The sequence below is a fragment of the Rhamphochromis sp. 'chilingali' genome (assembly GCF_963969265.1).
Source record: "Rhamphochromis sp. 'chilingali' genome assembly, chromosome: 19".
NCBI classification, from domain to species: Eukaryota; Metazoa; Chordata; class Actinopteri; order Cichliformes; family Cichlidae; genus Rhamphochromis; species Rhamphochromis sp. 'chilingali'.
Window position 1 is genome coordinate 17534895 of NC_137946.1, and position 17578 is coordinate 17552472.

The following is a 17578-nucleotide window of genomic DNA, read 5'->3' on the forward strand; positions in this document are numbered from 1 at the left end:
ATTATCATATTAAAAACATAGGACGGTCTTGCCTGGGGGCCCTACTCCTGACTGTAGTAACTAAAATGAGCCTTTGCTGAGGACACATTGCTGTTGAGCTCCTCATGCTGTCCTGGTGTCTCTGCTCAGCAGTAGATAAGATTTTGGATAAAAAGAGGCATTCAGTGCTGTTGCTTGGGTTACAGGGTTTGTTTACAGCCATTTTGAGCTCACAGTATAATAATGCATCCTGGAACAAACTGCTTCATACAAGCTCCTTTCTGACTGTTCTTTGGCCTCCCACATCCATCCCTCCCACCAGCAAGTGCTCCGTGTGGACATTTGCAGTTGCCTGGCATTTCAAATTAAAGGGTAGAGTGAATAGGGAGTTTTGGAAAGATTTGGACTACTTGGTCTGACAAATTTGTGGCTATAAGCATGTAAAAAGCTCTTTTTGTCAGAGGTGCTTACTTTCAGAGCATAGGCTACTACATTAAGTGGAGATGAAATTAAAGGAGCGGTACATAAGCAGCAACTGGCCTGTCTGATGTAAAACTAGCGCTCCAGTGTACAATCGGACCATTGTGATAGACTGTTGAGCACAGTGAGTCTGTCTCATGTGAGTCAACTCCCTAGGACAAGAGGTGACCTGCTGTCTTAGCCAAGCTGCACTCTCACCAGGGCCATGCTAATGAAGTGTTCGGAGTTTAGTGTGTCCCAGTGAAAGATGAGAAAGGAGGTGGGGAGGGGGAAACTTGGACTGAGAAGTGAGAGAGGGAGGGAGACTTTCAACTTGTTTTGTGATGAAGCATTTAAGCAGAGAGGAACATTTGAGAGGAGAGAGGGAGTCATTGTCTTCATAACACAGAAAACTAAAAGGGAATGTAGAGGACAACCAAGGAACACAAGACTTCCAGCAAATAAGGTGACCACCCTGGATGTTTGTTTTGTTAAATGTGGGGACTGGAGTTTGGACCAAAAAGGTAGATAAACACTAAACATATTAATATAATGTATTACAACATAATAGGAAAGTGATTTTAGTCTGTGGACAGGTGTTGTTTTAATATATTCTGCTGAAAATTGTTTGTGTGTCTAGTGTAGTAATAGTTAGAGGAGTTAGACTGTTTGCAAAGTGCTCCATTTAGATTTGAGGTTGGACAGGAAAACCACTAAGAATCCACTCGTGATTAACTCAAGCGTGTTTTCAGAACAGCACATTAGACTTTAACCTTTAATGTGACTTCAAGTCAGGGATCCTCTGTGATGCACCTCTGCTTTACAGGGGGAAAGGAATGGTTAAGCTTTTCGGCTCTCGTGTCTAACCACGGGGAAACAGGACTGTGTTTCTGGTTGAAGACCATTCCTCAGCCTCCGTGGCTATCACCACATACGTGTACATTTTAATGCGGTGCTAAACTGATGTGAAGTTACTCTGACAGGTTATGATGGTTCATTCAGATTTTTTAAAACTCAGATTAATAAAATTAACTGGACTCGCGTGGAGGTACTGTCGGTAGACGGTCAGCGTAAACGCATTCTTAAAGGAATTAACACGTTCAGCGTTAAGACACCTTGGTTGTATTGTTGTTCCGCTATAATTGGCAAATTTAAGGCAAATTGCAAGCGTGTGAAAGAAGAAATAGATATGACCCCGACGTGATTTGAACACGCAACCTTCTGATCTGGAGTCAGACGCGCTACCGTTGCGCCACGAGGTCTCTGCGATGGCCAGCCAGACACCAGTGCTCATGTGGCTGTGTGTCGACGGTTATGTCTGCGCATTTTATTTCCCTGTCTATCCGTGCCGAGCGTTTATCTCATTAATCACTGAGAAATAGTTTCTTTATTGAAAGTTTCAGCGTGCTTCTCACATACCAAAATCATCACACGTGTTTTACTTTGTAAATACTTTCAAACCAAAAGTATTTACACCATAGCTGTTCTGATTTTACCAAAATTTGAGATCTCATGTAAGATACTTTGTCGGTTTATGGTCTTATGGGTTTTTTGGGGGGGGTTTTGCACAGCATGTACGTCCACCATATAAAACAATTCATCGATATCCATATTAAATATGAACGCGTTGCAGGGTCCAAATCTTTCAGTAGATGGCGCAATTTATCCGAGGTTAATCATAGGGTGCCAAGCCACAGAGGAATCCACAAAATAAAAGTTTTAAAATTCATGCTTTTGACAAAAGTAATGCAATCTATGGTGAAGTGCACATGACATATTGTGTTGTTGAACTCTACACAATCTAAAGGAGTGGGTGAATCGCTCAAACGTAATGTCGAAGGTGCTTGGTTTGTTTGCTTTGAGTTATGCGGGTTTGTTGCTAATCCCGGTTATTCTCCATCCAGGTGGAAAATAATTTTGGACACTTACCTGCTGTCATTTATTAGCAGCCGGACTGTACATTGCAAAATGGACGGGTAAGTACATACAATTCATATAACAACTTATTTTGTGTATGTGTGTGTTTTCCCCTTTGACCACATTTTGTTTTTATTTTTATCATCACTATATTTTTTTTAATGTTCTGATACATCATTTGTTGCCATCACTGTAACCTAAAGCAGTCATATCCATTAGTCACATATAAATAATCCTGCACAGGGCTGAAAGTGGTTACTCACATTAGGCTGTTCGCTGGTGAGATGGGTGTTAGCATCAGGGAGCTCCAGCAGTGCAGGGCTCATTGATTAACTGGGTAAATGTCAGTGTTGGAGCATGCAATTAATATTAATATCTTCTCTGGTAATTTATTTTTTATTGCAACTTCAAAGGCAAATTTACTTTCAGTCATTTTTGATTTCATTTTAGAAGCAGCACTATTGACAGAGAGGACATGTTTTGCATGTCTATTAAAGTATCCATCACATTAGTTTTGCACAGAAATTCTCGCTTAATATAAAGATATGCATGCCTAGATTGACCTAGATTGTCTTTTAGGCTTCACTTTAGAGTATCCATAAAGTGGTATGCCTTTTTTGAGCCATAACCAACAGTTTTAGCTGTTGTTATCCAATTATGGCACACACATACTGATTGACTTGACACCTTATTTTCCCTGTGTGCAAATCTGAAAAATAATTATCAAAAAAGCCAAATAACAATATAATAGTTTCATTTTCTATGTGGTAGTTTTCATCATATTAACAAAATCTGGAAAGGTTGTGACTTTTTGGTGACTTGTAACTTTCCCTTATAAATATGGCAATAGACAGGGCGACCTTCTTCTGGCTATAATAAAAGGCCATCCCTTAATATACTCTGGGTAATAGTCAGACTTCAGAAAAGTGTATGTTCTTCAGAGCCAACCAGTCAAAATGCGGGACATTGGCTCAAGATGTAGTTTAGGGGGACAAGGAATAAAAATATTGTGTTGCCCCACATAAAAAGGGACCCTAGGCATGCCTGTTGATGTGTATTTGTTTTGTGTTTGGACAACACATAAAGACTTATGCCACATGTCACAATTCCTCTTGTTGCTGTGAGGCAGAAGAAAGAAAGAAAGAAAGAAAGAAAGAAAACACTACTAAAAAATAGTACTGAAAGGACTTCATTGGCTCCCAATACAGTGTAGAATTCCCTTTCCTTTTTGTTGGTTAATAAAGCCCCAAATGGTTTGTCTCAGGGGCAGATCTACTGTGGTGGCATGGGGTGGTATGTGCCACCCCTAGTGCCACAGTAGTTTTGCATATGAATCAAAATAAGCTGGCATTAGGAATTTGAGCATAGCTACAACTGAGACCAATAACTGTGCAAGAGCACATTTTGAATTAATACCGTGGGCAATTCAGATTTCAACAAGGTCACATTTTTTTTGTGTAACTGAAATGTTTAGTCATTTGGGTTAAAACCCATAAGAAAGTTACAGACTATGATTATATGAAACATGTGTATACCTGCTGCAGTTGATGTATTTTAACCATGTGTAGTACATATTACAGAATGTAATACCTGCATATGTGTGACAAAATGGCTTTGATTTTGCCATCCCATCTGATTTCCATGCCACCCTTGTGTCACCCTAAAAGAATTCCTCTAGATCTGCCCCTGGTCGGCCTCACAGTAGATTTCTGACGTGCTCACTCTTCCTAACCCAGTCAGAGCTCTTAGGTCATCTGGCTTTTGACTGTTTCCAGTATTAGCTCTAGGTGTGCTGAAGGTGCTTTCAGTTAATTGTGGTTCAGTTCTTTGGAACAAACCTGGAGAAATGAGATAGGATACAACATACTTTACTGTCCCCTTAGGCAAATTTGTTGGGGACTTAAGTGCTGGGAGCTGCTTTTAAAGAAAGGAGAAATAATCAATTGATTAAAAACCAGACGTGTTTCTGTAATCACAGATCAATTACATATGTGCACACATTTATAAACATACCTTTTTATTTTTAATTCACACAAGCTTACACTTTTTAAAATCTCCTTAAAATATACATATATATTGTGCTTTTTTTCACTGCCTTACCTGTTATCATTCCTCAAATCCTGTTTTATTTTGGTAGTCATTTGCCACCAGTGCTTTGCATTTCCTTTTACTTCCCCTGTGGATTTATCCTAATTAGTTTCACCTGTGCCTCATCCCCCTGATTACCCCTCAGTGTGTGTCTGTGTGTGTGAATGTTAATTCAGTGCCTCTGGATTATTTACCCTTTAGTTGCCTTTTATGGACGTTATCATCCGCTTTAAAATAAAGCTCACCGTTTTGTTCAGCCCTGCATTCTGGTCTGAATTTGGGTTTTCTGCCACAGGTGAGCGATGGTGAAACATGAACTCTTTTTCACTATATTTACTATAAGATCTTGTTTTAGTTCTTGATTATGAACTTCAACAAAGCATACCAGTGATTTACACTTTGAATGCATTATATGCAAATTGGCAAAAATTGTAATTTTTCAGTTATTGAACCATACCTGGAGGTTTTTCTTTTAATTTCAGAAGGTGCAGCTTTTGTGAATTTCATGTCAGGGATGAAAAGCTAACTGGACGGTTTGGGAAAGCGAGGGAGCAGCCATCTGCGTGTTCTGCTGCTCTGGATGCAGTCTCCATGGCAACATAGTGTTCCTGCAGCAAAAATCATGGGAAGACAGCTCGGTCCCAACCCCCAGGCGCATGCACACAGGCACTCCACTCACACTTTTGAGGCAAACGGTGCCTGCTCTGTCCATACATATAGGGATCATACAAGAAACACTGCAGCAGTTTGCCTGTCAAAATTCTTTACGCTACTTCCCATCTTCACCACTATGTTTCTCTAGATTCTTAAATAACTCACAAAGACGATGTCCTACCTCCCACCTTCCTCTGATTCTCTTTTATATGGCATTTAATAATTCATTTCATCACTCTTTTAAATTGATGTCCAACTAAATTAGAGTTTCCAACAGGGTTCAGGCGATTTTTGGTCCTCCCATCTCATCTTCCACATCTCTATGCAAAAAGAGAGCCTCTCCTCATGTCAATGAGTGACTGTCTCACAGTTTGGCTTGTTGGATATTTCTCATTATCCTTACACACGCAATCAAAAAGAGAGGCAGAAGAGTTAAGGGACACCGAGAGCAGGAAATGGAGGGGGAAAAAAATCTGTCTTTGTTGCCATCTCCTCTTCACTCTGCTCATCTGTTACACTATTGGACAGTTTGGCCCCCTCCCATTTTCACACCAGCCAGTCAGCTTGTACAATATCTCTGTATCTCTTGGCTCTCTCTCTTTCTCTCGCGCTCTCTCAGCTTCTATCTCTCCCTCCTGTTAGCACAAACATACATGTGTTAAAGCCAGATCCCACACGCACACACACCCTGCTTCTGTCTGTCTTACTAGTCTCTGTGTGTGAGGTGCTTTTTGCTTTGACAATGTCAGGTTTTGTGGACGGATATCGCTCCCTCCGGAGGAGAGCACGCTGAAACTTCCTCCCACCTCTCTTTCATCTGTCAGGAATCTGCTGTAAGTAAAAATCTTCCCCTCTGACATCCCATCTTATCTTCAACGCCATCCCGCCGATATGCCAGCACATATTTGCTCCACCTACACAGTTTCCTTTCTCCCCTTTGCGGAGGGTGCATACCTCTCCTCCTCTCATGTCTCCCTCTCCACTCCATCACTCTCCCTTATTTCCCCTACCTCCCACTGGTGGATGCACACACCCTATGTTGTCTGTATGCTGAATAATGGTGCAGGCCATTTGCTGGCCTGTGATTGGCTTTTGCCATGTAACATAACCTGAATAACCATATCTTGGTTGTGTATGCAAGACACCTTCTATGAGAGTGACTTGACTGTGATTATAGATGAGTGGCGAGATGATGTGTAGTTATCTGTGGTGAATAGGTTACTGTGTCCATAATCTGACATGATTGCAGACTCTGAGACACTCAAAAATGTAATTTGCGGCTTGTAGCAGCATGCTGTTAAAAGCTTTTTATATATAAAAATGGTTTGCCTAAAGTATGAAAACACAACCTGTTTTCAGCTTACACCAATTTGTAATTTTTATTCTCCACAATTTATAAGATAAAATATCTCTCACCACAAATGTTAGGTGACATCCTTCTACAGCCTATTAGAAAGAAAAATATATCTTTCCAAGCTATCTGTGTGATAATAATGCTGTGGCATTAAACTTGGGGCAAGATTGATTTCTCTGTTTCTGAAATATCTTAACTAGAAGTGAAATGTAATGCAGGAGGTTTACACTTCAGCTGTCACCAGTATTACACTTTGATCTCAATATAAATCCTTCCTAGCGCAACCTCACTTTGTTTTCAGGCATATGAGGGAATTAGTAGATGGCTTTAACAGAGCTCTCTTGAGCCTTGAGACTTGAAGCACTCTTGAAACAGTGATCCAGGAGAACGTTTGGTTACCAGAGTAACCCTAATTATCTGAAAGATCTCAATATAGGAAGTGCCTTGTGGACACCAATCTAACCAATCACTTCCAGGACACGGGTCCCCTGATCCCTTTCATAATGCCCACTGGCCAAGTATCAGGCATTCTTCATGTATGTGCAAGTTGGGCAGTTTGGTGAGATACCTTGCTTGGTTTTCAGAGAACCAGGTTACACTGGTAACCAAATGTTCTCCTGGTTTTTGTGTACAGGACAAAGCGAACTTGCCCATGGCTGTCGTTGGAAAATGGCAGTAGGCAAATAGCCAGTAGCTCCAGTGTAGGTAGATAAGTAGATTGGATAACCTTAGAGATGACGATGAAGTTGGAGGCAAAACTGCAGACAGGAAGTATGGCTAGATAAATCGTATCACTGGTTGTTTTTGCCGTTGCAAAAGGAAGCAATATGACATTTTTGAGTGGAAGTGCCTTTAAGTCAATGTAGTCCAAAGGTAGTTCTGAGAGTGGCTCCAACATTGTGAGTAAATCCCAGGACAGAACAACAAAATTAGGCAGTGAGCAAATGCCAACCCCAGCTCAGTAGCCAGACCCTGAACTTCAACATGTAACAAAAGCAGTGATGAGTAGACAGGCTGTGATGTTGACTTGTAAACCTTTTGGTACATGGAGGCTTTGAAATATTCCCTTTTTTACATGGGAGAGCTGGCCTTGGTGACGTGAGTGTGGGATTTTGATTTGGGTGGAGATGATGTACCAGCATCTGCTTCTCCCACTTGGCATCCAGCTTTCCAGGCTAGTTAATGGGCAGTCTGACTGCCACATCCTTGTAAAATGGACTGGTTATGGTAAATGGACTGGTTCTTATATAGCGCTTTTCTACTCTGTCTGAGCACTCAAAGCGCTTTATACAACTAATTCATTCACCCAATCACACCCATTCACACAAGCACTTCTTCTAAGTTTAGGTGCTGAGTATCTAACATTCATACACATTCACACTCCGATGAATGCATCGGAGAGCAACATGGGGTTAGTATCTTGCCCAAGGATATTTGGCATGCAAACCTTCTGGTTAGTGGCTGATCTGCTCTGCCACCTGAGCTACAGCCACCCCTATATATGTATATCTCATATAGGTCAACCTCACGGGGAAATGGAAAGGCCTGAGTTTCCCCGCTAATGGAGCTGCTACTGATCAGGAGTGCAAATAGCATCCTCCTCATCTTTATCCGTTGTCATCTATGAATTCCATGTTAATGTCATTCTTATCTTCTCCATACTCCCCTTCAGAGTCGAGGAACTGGTTAAAAGAGGGGGAAATTCAGCCCCAGGGTCTCAAGTGCCGGCAGAGCTGGATTTATCATTGGGACCAGGTTTTGAGGCCACCAACATTAGCAAATGGTGTTCCAGGATTTTGGCTTGCACTCTGCAGCAATTCTGTCAGCGACAGTTGTGCCTGTTTGACACCCATACATGTGATGCAGAGGAGATGGAGGTCTTTCCTCGACATGGTCAACCCATAAATGACTGAGCAACAGCAGACTGTGTCCCTAACTTTGCCATTGTCAGCGTTTCCTTGAGAGGATTCAGTGGTAGTCATAACCACTAATGCTTAGCTCTGACAACTAGCAAATAGTAACACAAGCACACTTGTACTTGGCATATAAGCTTGATAAGGCATCAGTCTGCATCAATGTGACAACTACTACCAGAAAAATATATTTATGTAATGAAAATATAATTACAACATCCATCCATCCATCCATCCATCTTCATCCGCTTTATCCGGGGCCGGGTCGCGGGGGCAGCAGCCTAAGCAAAGAGGCCCAGACCTCCCTCTCCCCAGCCACCTCCTCCAGCTTATCCGGGGGAATACCAAGGCGTTCCCAGGCCAGCCGAGAGATATAATCTCTCCAGCGTGTCCTGGGTCTGCCCCGGGGCCTCCTCCCGGTGGGACATGCCTGGAACACCTCACCCAGGAGGCGCCCAGGGGGCATCCTTGTCAGATGCCCGAACCACCTCAGCTGGCTCCTTTCGATGTGGAGCAGCAGCTGCTCTACTCTGAGCCCCTCCCGGATGGCCGAACTTCTCACCCTATCTCTAAGGGAGAGGCCAGCCACCCTTCGGAGGAAGCTCATTTCTGCCGCTTGTATCCGCGATCTCGTTCTTTCGGTCACTACCCACAGCTCGTGGCCATAGGTGAGGGTAGGAACGTAGATCGACCGGTAAATTGAGAGCTTCGCTTTTACACTCAGCTCCCTCTTCACCACGACGGACCGGTGCAGCGTCCGCATTACTGCAGCTGCAGCCCCAATCCGTCTGTCGATCTCCGGCTCCCTTCTCCCATCACTCGCGAACAAGACCCCGAGATACTTGAACTCCTCCACTTGGGGCAGGAACTCATCCCCGACCCGGAGTGGGCACTCCACCCTTTTCCGGCTGAGAACCATGGCCTCAGATTTGGAGGTGCTGATCCTCATTCCCGCTGCTTCACACTTGGCTGCAAACCGTTCCAGTGTGACCTGGAGGCCCTCACCCGATGAAGCCAACAGAACCACATCATCTGCAAAAATCAGAGATGAGATTCTGAGGCCACCAAAGTGAAAGCCCTCCGCCACTTGGCTGCGCCTAGAAATTCTGTCCATAAAAATTATGAACAGAACCGTCTCATTATAAAAAATAATCCTGAAATTAGGAAAAACCCACGTTCAGGGACTGCCTTGACATCCCAAACTGTAGGACAGATAAATGGATAATACAGGTTCTTTACTGTTGAGGAGCTCTTGTGATCTTCTCAGGGAAGAAAGTGAGAGTGTTGTGGGGCCAGGCGCTGCTATTAAAGGGTTTTGGAATACCTGTGACTTTGAGGTGATTGGGCTGTCTTAGACAGATGTAGGGGTAGTGGAGCTTCCGTGATTGGTCACGCCAGAAGGTGCCTCTCATAGAGACACTGAGTGAGGTTTGAAAGAGAACCTCTGGTCATCGTGGGGGGAAGTGGAGACTGGAATGTCCAGCTGGCACGGGAGGAATGTCACTGGAGCTGCATGGGAGGGTGAGAGCCAGGCGAGATGTAAACTTAACCATGAAAACACAATTAATGGATACTGTTACTACTGGATTTTCAGCTCTGTTTGTGCTGTAGCTGTTATACACTCCTATTTGACTTGTTAGGGTGTTTGTCACAGTGTTGGAAAGCTGTTATGCTCAAATTTGTAATTGTTCCCTACATCCACAGTTAAGTATTTACTAACAGCATGAGAGAAATATATTAATTACATCATATATCACAAAAGTAACAGCTGAGCATGATTTGTGAAGATGACCATCCTTGCTCTTTTTTAATTCTTTGTCTTCCTTGCAGACCTGAGCAGTGTTAAGATGATTGTGGTGCCTGTTGAACCCATGCTGCACTGTCAAATTTTTGTTGCTGTTTTGATATGAACCCCTCAGTGAGGGGATCAGGTCTTTGCAGCTCAAACTTAAGTTTTAACTTTGTGAAGTCTGAAGAAGAGTGTGTCTTTTATTATAGTCCATCTGAGAGATGCAACGGCATACATGAACTTTGTTTTGTAAATTTGCTATTTCGTTTTTATTTGAATTTGGTTTTTATCTGTGCCTTTGTGGCAAAAAAAAATACATCAGTAAAGTCAAAGATTATTGGCCAACATATCATTGTATATTATATACATAATACATTGATACACATTGTTTTATGTTGATAATGTCTGTAGTGTCCATTTCTTTTGGGCTATTCTGTTTATATTGAGAACAGAACCCAGTTCTTTGTATGTGTACACATACTTGGACAATAATGCTGATTCTGATAATAGATTTACCAGGCACAGTTGGATTTGCAGCAGTGAAGTAGGGCTGTGCGATATGACCAAAATCTCATATCCCGATATAAGAATTCTATCGTCCGATAACGATATAAATCACAAAAATGTAACATTTTGTGTAAATTCTGTAAATCTCGGGCAGCTCGTCTTGCAGGAAGTGTTTCCAGCTGCGCGTCATGTAGCTGGAGTCGAGTGTTTTAACCGATGCATGAAACTATACATTTTTAGACATAAATTGTAAAGGCCGCCGTTTTCTTTGTGAGTATTTATTACACAGCGTGCTGCGGGGAAAAGCCTGTTCTAACGTTTGAGTCTAAGGTGTATTTTTTTTTAGCACCCGGCGGCTCTTTTTTAATTCTCATCCGCAAATAATCTGCTCTTTCACGTGATTTAGTTTATTTTGAAAAGTCTCAACAGGATCTTGAGCTTTATTGTGAAAGTAACATAAACAAGCGGACACCCGATGCTGTTACCATCGTTGTTGCTAACCACAACGCACAAAAACAGGGGCTTTTACCGTCTGTAGTGTGGTTATATAAAATATAAGAGAAAGAGAGAACTTTAAGAAATTAATATAGCCACTACAGTGACCATCAAAACAGTTTATTTTGCGACACCACGAAACAAACGATAGCGTAAAATGAAACGATAGACGTTTTTATATCGTCATCCGATATGTATCGTTATATCGAACAGCCCTACAGTGAAGTGTTCCTTTGTGGATTCTTGCCCCTTGTTTGTTTGCAAAAATAGATCTGTATGTGTATGCTTACATATGCACAGTATTTATCTGTGTGATAAATAACAGGTTTTCCACATTTAGCTGTATTTATTTGTAAGTAGAGAGTCATGTAGTGAAAGCTTAGTGACGGCGCTGAGAGACGTAGTCATGTCACTGGATATATTTAGCCAGGTCCCTGTGGGGGGGCTCAGCAATAGTAAAGTCCTTACTGTAAGAACATTTCATGTAACAACAGCAAACAAAGCTTCCGTTTGGCACTCTTCTGTTACGCATAGCTGCACAGAGATGCTGCAGTTCATATATTTTATATACTGTGATCTGAATGTCCAGAGAGGGTAAAAAAAATCTGTCACTATATACACAGACATTTCCTGCTCTATGGTAGAGGTAAGGGTGTCCGGTGAATATACTGTATATACAACTGGGGAATAAATGGGTCGCTTATGTCAAACTGATATAATTACTGTCATGACAGTAATCCTAGAACAGATCCCAGATAGTTACTGAAATGGCTGCATACCAAGCAGGCCTGTGGAAGATGTGATCTGTGCTACATGTTGTAATAAGTATGAAAAATAAAAACCACAAAAGTTATTTTGATTTCTGTATACCACAATTTACCACTGCTAGAAATTAAAGAATTAAGACTGTGGTGTCTCTGTGGTTGTAAAATAGTGTGCACTTGCTAGGATCAGCAGGTTTAATGTTGTAGCATATTACAGGCTGTAGCCTGACACAAAAACAATGTTTTTAAAGATACACAGGGCAAATAGGAGAATTTACTGTGGATTAATGATGATATTTTGTAGCTCATAGAGTCTGAATGCTCTTCTGGGATCAAATTAAAATTGTAAAAGCACTTCTAATCAGCTTTGATCAAACATCTGTAAATAAAACATTTTAAAAAATGCTTTCTTCATGCGCTGAGTGCAGTTAGGAAGGCAGCTGATTTGAAAGATCATCTAAACTCTATTAGTATCTGTGTATGGGGAAAATCTGTCATTTTATTTATTTGTTTTTAAATGGTACCCTTCCACAGTAGTGATGTGCAGCTGAAGCTTTGCACACCTGCACACATGCGTGTGTTCATGCATACTTGCGTGCAGGAGCGTGAGCGGTGTGTTAATATGTTGATACAGGCGGTTCCTGTGACACATTCCTGCACAGCTTGGCTCAGATCAGACCAACTGATAATTTTAGCTGTGTGCCTGTGTTGGTCTGTCCTGCTGTGTGTGGACAGTGAATACAAGGTAGCACTTAATGTTTGTCATCCACTGCATCATTCTTGCCAGAGAACCACACGTTGTTTGTGTGTGAGTGTTTGTAACATGTCAGTTAGCAGTCCGTCCTCCCTGTTTTCCTGGTTTGCCAGCATAGCAGCAATCTGGCCTTAAAAGCAGACAGACTACTGTAAACATTAGGTTTGGCATCACAAATGACTGGTTATTATAGTATAGTTTTAGAGAGAGGCAGCAATCCACTAGAATCCTGCAATCCTGAACTATACTTCCAAACTACATTTGAAAACCTTTCCTAGTCCTTTTGAATTAAGATGGATTCAAAGAGGTATTGATTTGTCTCTGTCGTCATTCTGGTCCAAGTCTTGTCAAACTGAGTTGTTATTTTGTGCACCTGGAGTTTGCTTTAGACATTCGTTCCAGGTCTTTGCTTGTACAGTATTTATGCACAGCATTTATTCACAGAGTTTAAAGGATGTGCAAATGATTAATCCGCTGACCTATCGGCGTGACGAACAAATGACGGAATTTCTAATCCCCTCAAGTTAATGACTTTTCACCCTGTTAGGGATCCCAGCTGTAATGCACATTTATGATTCAGCATGGCAAGGCCTGCTTAGAATGAGCACCATGAGAAAATACATTTTCACAGTGAAACAAGATGTTCTGCCCCTTGCAACCAGAGAGTTAGTTTCCTCCTTTATGTGGTGATGGTTTCTGCTATGTGATGGGCATGTGAGCAAAATTCCCATTCACATGGTTACCTGAACTGCTAAATACAAAAAAAAAAAAAAACCCAAAAAACCCATAGATAAAGAAGGTCCCATATACTTCAGCGTACCTGAAATTAATATCACATGGTTTTATTATGCCATGTTAGATGAAACTATCTGTTTATGTAAATATATATTTATCTCAGGGCATCTACTCCCCCAGTTATTTAAAGAAACAAATTATTTCAGGATCAGCTCCTCTACCCCGTGGCACATGCTCTTCTTTCACTGAAATAATTCTCTCTGCTGGGAAAGGCAGAGTTGGGTAGGGAAAAGAAAGAAGTGGAAGAATCTGCGAATTGTGTCATTTTCTTTGAATGTGCTGTATCTACCTTTAGTATTCTGGAGTATATTTTACACTGTGGGATAAAATTTGTACACACTGCTGTGTTACAGGCTCATAAATGGCTATTTGAATTCTGTTCTGATGTTCTGTGTAAAAACCATTCAAGAGTAATGAATGCCAATTTCAATGAGAGCCAAAAAGACAGGGGTTGCATCTTTTTCTCTCCAAATTTGGTGACGTATTAGGAGGTTGTTACAATTTGAGAGTTCTCATACACTGGCCCTTAATCATACACACTGAGAGATGTGAAGGAGGCTGTATCTCCCTATCTGAGCTGCTTGTGTATCTGTTTCTCAAGGCTTAGTGCAGCTGAACTTCTGTGCTGATGTCTGCCTCGATCTTATTCATGCAAGAATCTCTTGATGAAGTTCTGTTTGCATTAAAGTGAATACGTCGATGGATAAAATGGCTTTCAGGTTGCAGCAGACACAGAAACGTGTTTTGTTTATGGTTTATTCCAGAGGTGTATCGGCTGAACATTAAACTCCAGCAAATGCATAAGGATTAAAAAGTGTTGCTCCAGGGTACAGCTTTACTCTGCTGCTACACTGATTTTAGAGGCTGTACTTGCCAATTATTCTGCAGGTTTTGCGAGTTAACTATGAAGACTTCAGAGTATGATGTGATGTTGTTTAAAGTTCATCATCAGAAAGGGTTTAGGGGTATGACATGCCAGTACTGAACGCATAATAATATGTGTAAATAATCTATTAGCGGGGAATTATAATATTATTTTGACAGACCTTGATGCACATTGCCATCCAGCACAAAACAAGCAAGGCAATGCAGTAACTAGCTAACAGACTACTATGAAAACATGTAGGCAATAGTGGCAATATCAGTGAATGAGCAGGTCGACAATAATTGAAACACCAACTTCTGCTCATATACTATGATTATATACACTGACCGACCATTTTATTAGCTACACTTTGCTAGCAGGTTATCAGAAGACAGTTACACTTTTGTCATAAAGGGATAGCAATAATACTCAAGTAGGCTGTGGCATTTAAACAATGCTTAGTTGGCACTAAGGGGCCCAAAATATGCCAGGAACCTACCCCCCACACATTCAACCTCCACTAGCCTGGATTGTTGATACAAGACAGGATGGATTCATGCTTTCATGCTGTTTACATACAAAAGTTGCAGCAGAAATCAAGACTCATCAGACCAGGTAACAAGTCCAAAGTTAGTTGACATGAGTGAAGCCGACTGCACTCTTCTGTTACTGTGGCGCATCTGCTTTAAGGTTCAACATGTTGCGCGCTGAGAGATGCCGTTCTACATATCTTTGGCTGTAACGAGTGGTTATTTGAGTCACTGTTGCCTTCCTATGAGCACACTGCATGTCTGCCCATTATTTTTTGGCCTCTGGCATCAACAAAGCATTTTTTCTATTTTCTTTATTAGAGCATTGTCTGTAAACCCTAGAGATGGCTGTGCAGGAAAAGCCCAGTAGATCGATACAGATCAGTCTATCTGCCACATTCAGAGTCACTTATATCAGCTTTCTTCCTCATTCTGATGCTCTGTTTGAATTTCGCCAGGCTGTCTTGGAGACAGTCGACGCTCTACTTGGAAAAGTTTGCTTGGCAGTTTATTTTTTTTATGCTCATGGACACAGCTTGAAAAAAACAATTCTAGTTGAAACTCTTTAATGACATACATCGTGTAATTTCTTACAAACTAAATGACATAGTGGGCAGCGGGATCCAAAATCCTTAACCCTTTGAGGCTTTAGATTGTTTAAGTCGTCATTCTTAATTTTTAATTTTTCAGCAGTTTACAATTAGAATATAGAACTAATGGTCTAAGAAGAGAGAGTGGAGTAAAAAGTGTGACATTTAACATTTACAGAATAATTGCAGAAGGAAATGTGTCAACACTATTGGTACTTAGACACTGGCCTCCACTAGTTTGCAAAGCCGAAAGGAAATTTGTGTTAAGTGGAACATCCGCTGCACAATTTATGCATGCACACACCTGCTTTCCCTGAGGCCAGCCGTTGTGTAAAGACAGTTTGATAACTGCCACTGTATTTGACAGAAAGCATCACTATTTTCTTTTTACCCTTCAGTCAAGTGACATTCATGTACAGTATACCTGTGTTTACTGCATGCTGACAGTAACTGGTCTTTCTTACAATAGTAGATGTATATAGTCTCAGCATCTACGTAGCCTAAAACAATCTGTCTGATGAATTAATGATCTGTATTTAGACAATAACTTGCCGAGAATTCAGTTAGAAAACCTGAGATAATAAAACCTTATGCAGGCATAACAGCCAGCATTATGCAGGTCAGTACTTGCTGTGATGCTCTTTATTTTTTTCATTGGTAACTTTGCACACATTCGCACATACTGATGGATACTAAAAAACAAACGAACACTGAGGACTTTGTGGCCATGCTTTGAAGTGTTGATGCTATAGCCAGTTTACATGAATGTAGCACAAGAGCATGCATAAAAAAACTGCAGGTCTATACTATGTGCGGTAGTTATGCACAAGAGAGGCTGATGTGAATGTTTGGCTCCTTCTTAATGTTGGAGTCATTTTTATGCTGGTCATCTGAGGATCCCTGTGCTTTTGCACAGTGCGTTTGCAATGCTGGGCACGTGCCTGGTGTGTGAAGGGAATGAGAACTGATAGCTCTATATATAGAAATACATACATGTATGTCGGGATTTAAGAGTGGACTGCGCAAGAGAATAAAAGGTTGCTGAGCACACAAAGGGGGATTACACGTGCTGGACTATACACACCATCTTTGTATTTTATGCTGGTGTATATGTCTTTGTAACAACAAATTTGAGAGTGAGGTATGCTTTTTATTATGTGATTGCTGGCTGCCGTGTGACTGCTGTGGGGCTATAGTATGACTCAGAATTGAAGAGCTTATGTGTGTTTGAGGAATGGTGTCAGACCTGGAGCTGTCAAACTCTAGCACCATCACAGCAGTCTCTGAGATCTCAGTATCATGTTCCTTTTCATCTTTCCTGTTCAATTTGTAATTGTAGAATAAATAACCAGCAGTATTTGCGTGTTCCTTGTGTTGCTTCTGATAGATTTTTTTTTAATTCTCTGAATTTCCATCATTTCCACATCTTTCCAAATGTTCTCAGCTGAGCTTCCAGAGAGTTTGGCAGAGAAACACTACGTCATGTAGGTAGAGCACCTAACAGACAACAAGATCAAGCAAAAAATGGCAAAATATCAGGTAATAATGGATTGGATTTATATAGCGCTTTTCAAGGCACCCAAAGCGCTTTACAATGCCACTATTCATTCACTCTCACATTCACACACTGGTGGAGGCGAGCTACAGTTGTAGCCACAGCTGCCCTGGGGCAGACTGACAGAGGCGAGGCTGCCATATTGCGCCATCGGCCAACACCAGTAAAGTGTCTTGCCCAAGGACACAACGACCAGGACAGAGAGCCCGGGGATCGAACCGGCGACCTTCCGGTTACAGATGCGCTTCCCAACCCCCCTGAGCCACAGTGCAGCACTGGGAGCCCCATGTGCAGCACTGGGAGCCGGTATGTTATTGGCTCCAAGAAAGTACAGCAACCCCTTGTTACTCACGCTTATGTAACATTTCTTGTCACATCATTTGCCACGTTGTGTCGGTTCTCACAGGACTGACAAAAAGAAAAAGAACACCAAAGGCCCCACCAAAAAAATAATTAAAAACAAACGCAGCGTGAAAGCTATTTGATTACTTGATTATTTTTTGTTCACTCCCTGAAGTGAGGGTTGGATTTTATTTCTTTGGGGTTTTAAGGGAACATCCCTTTCATCGC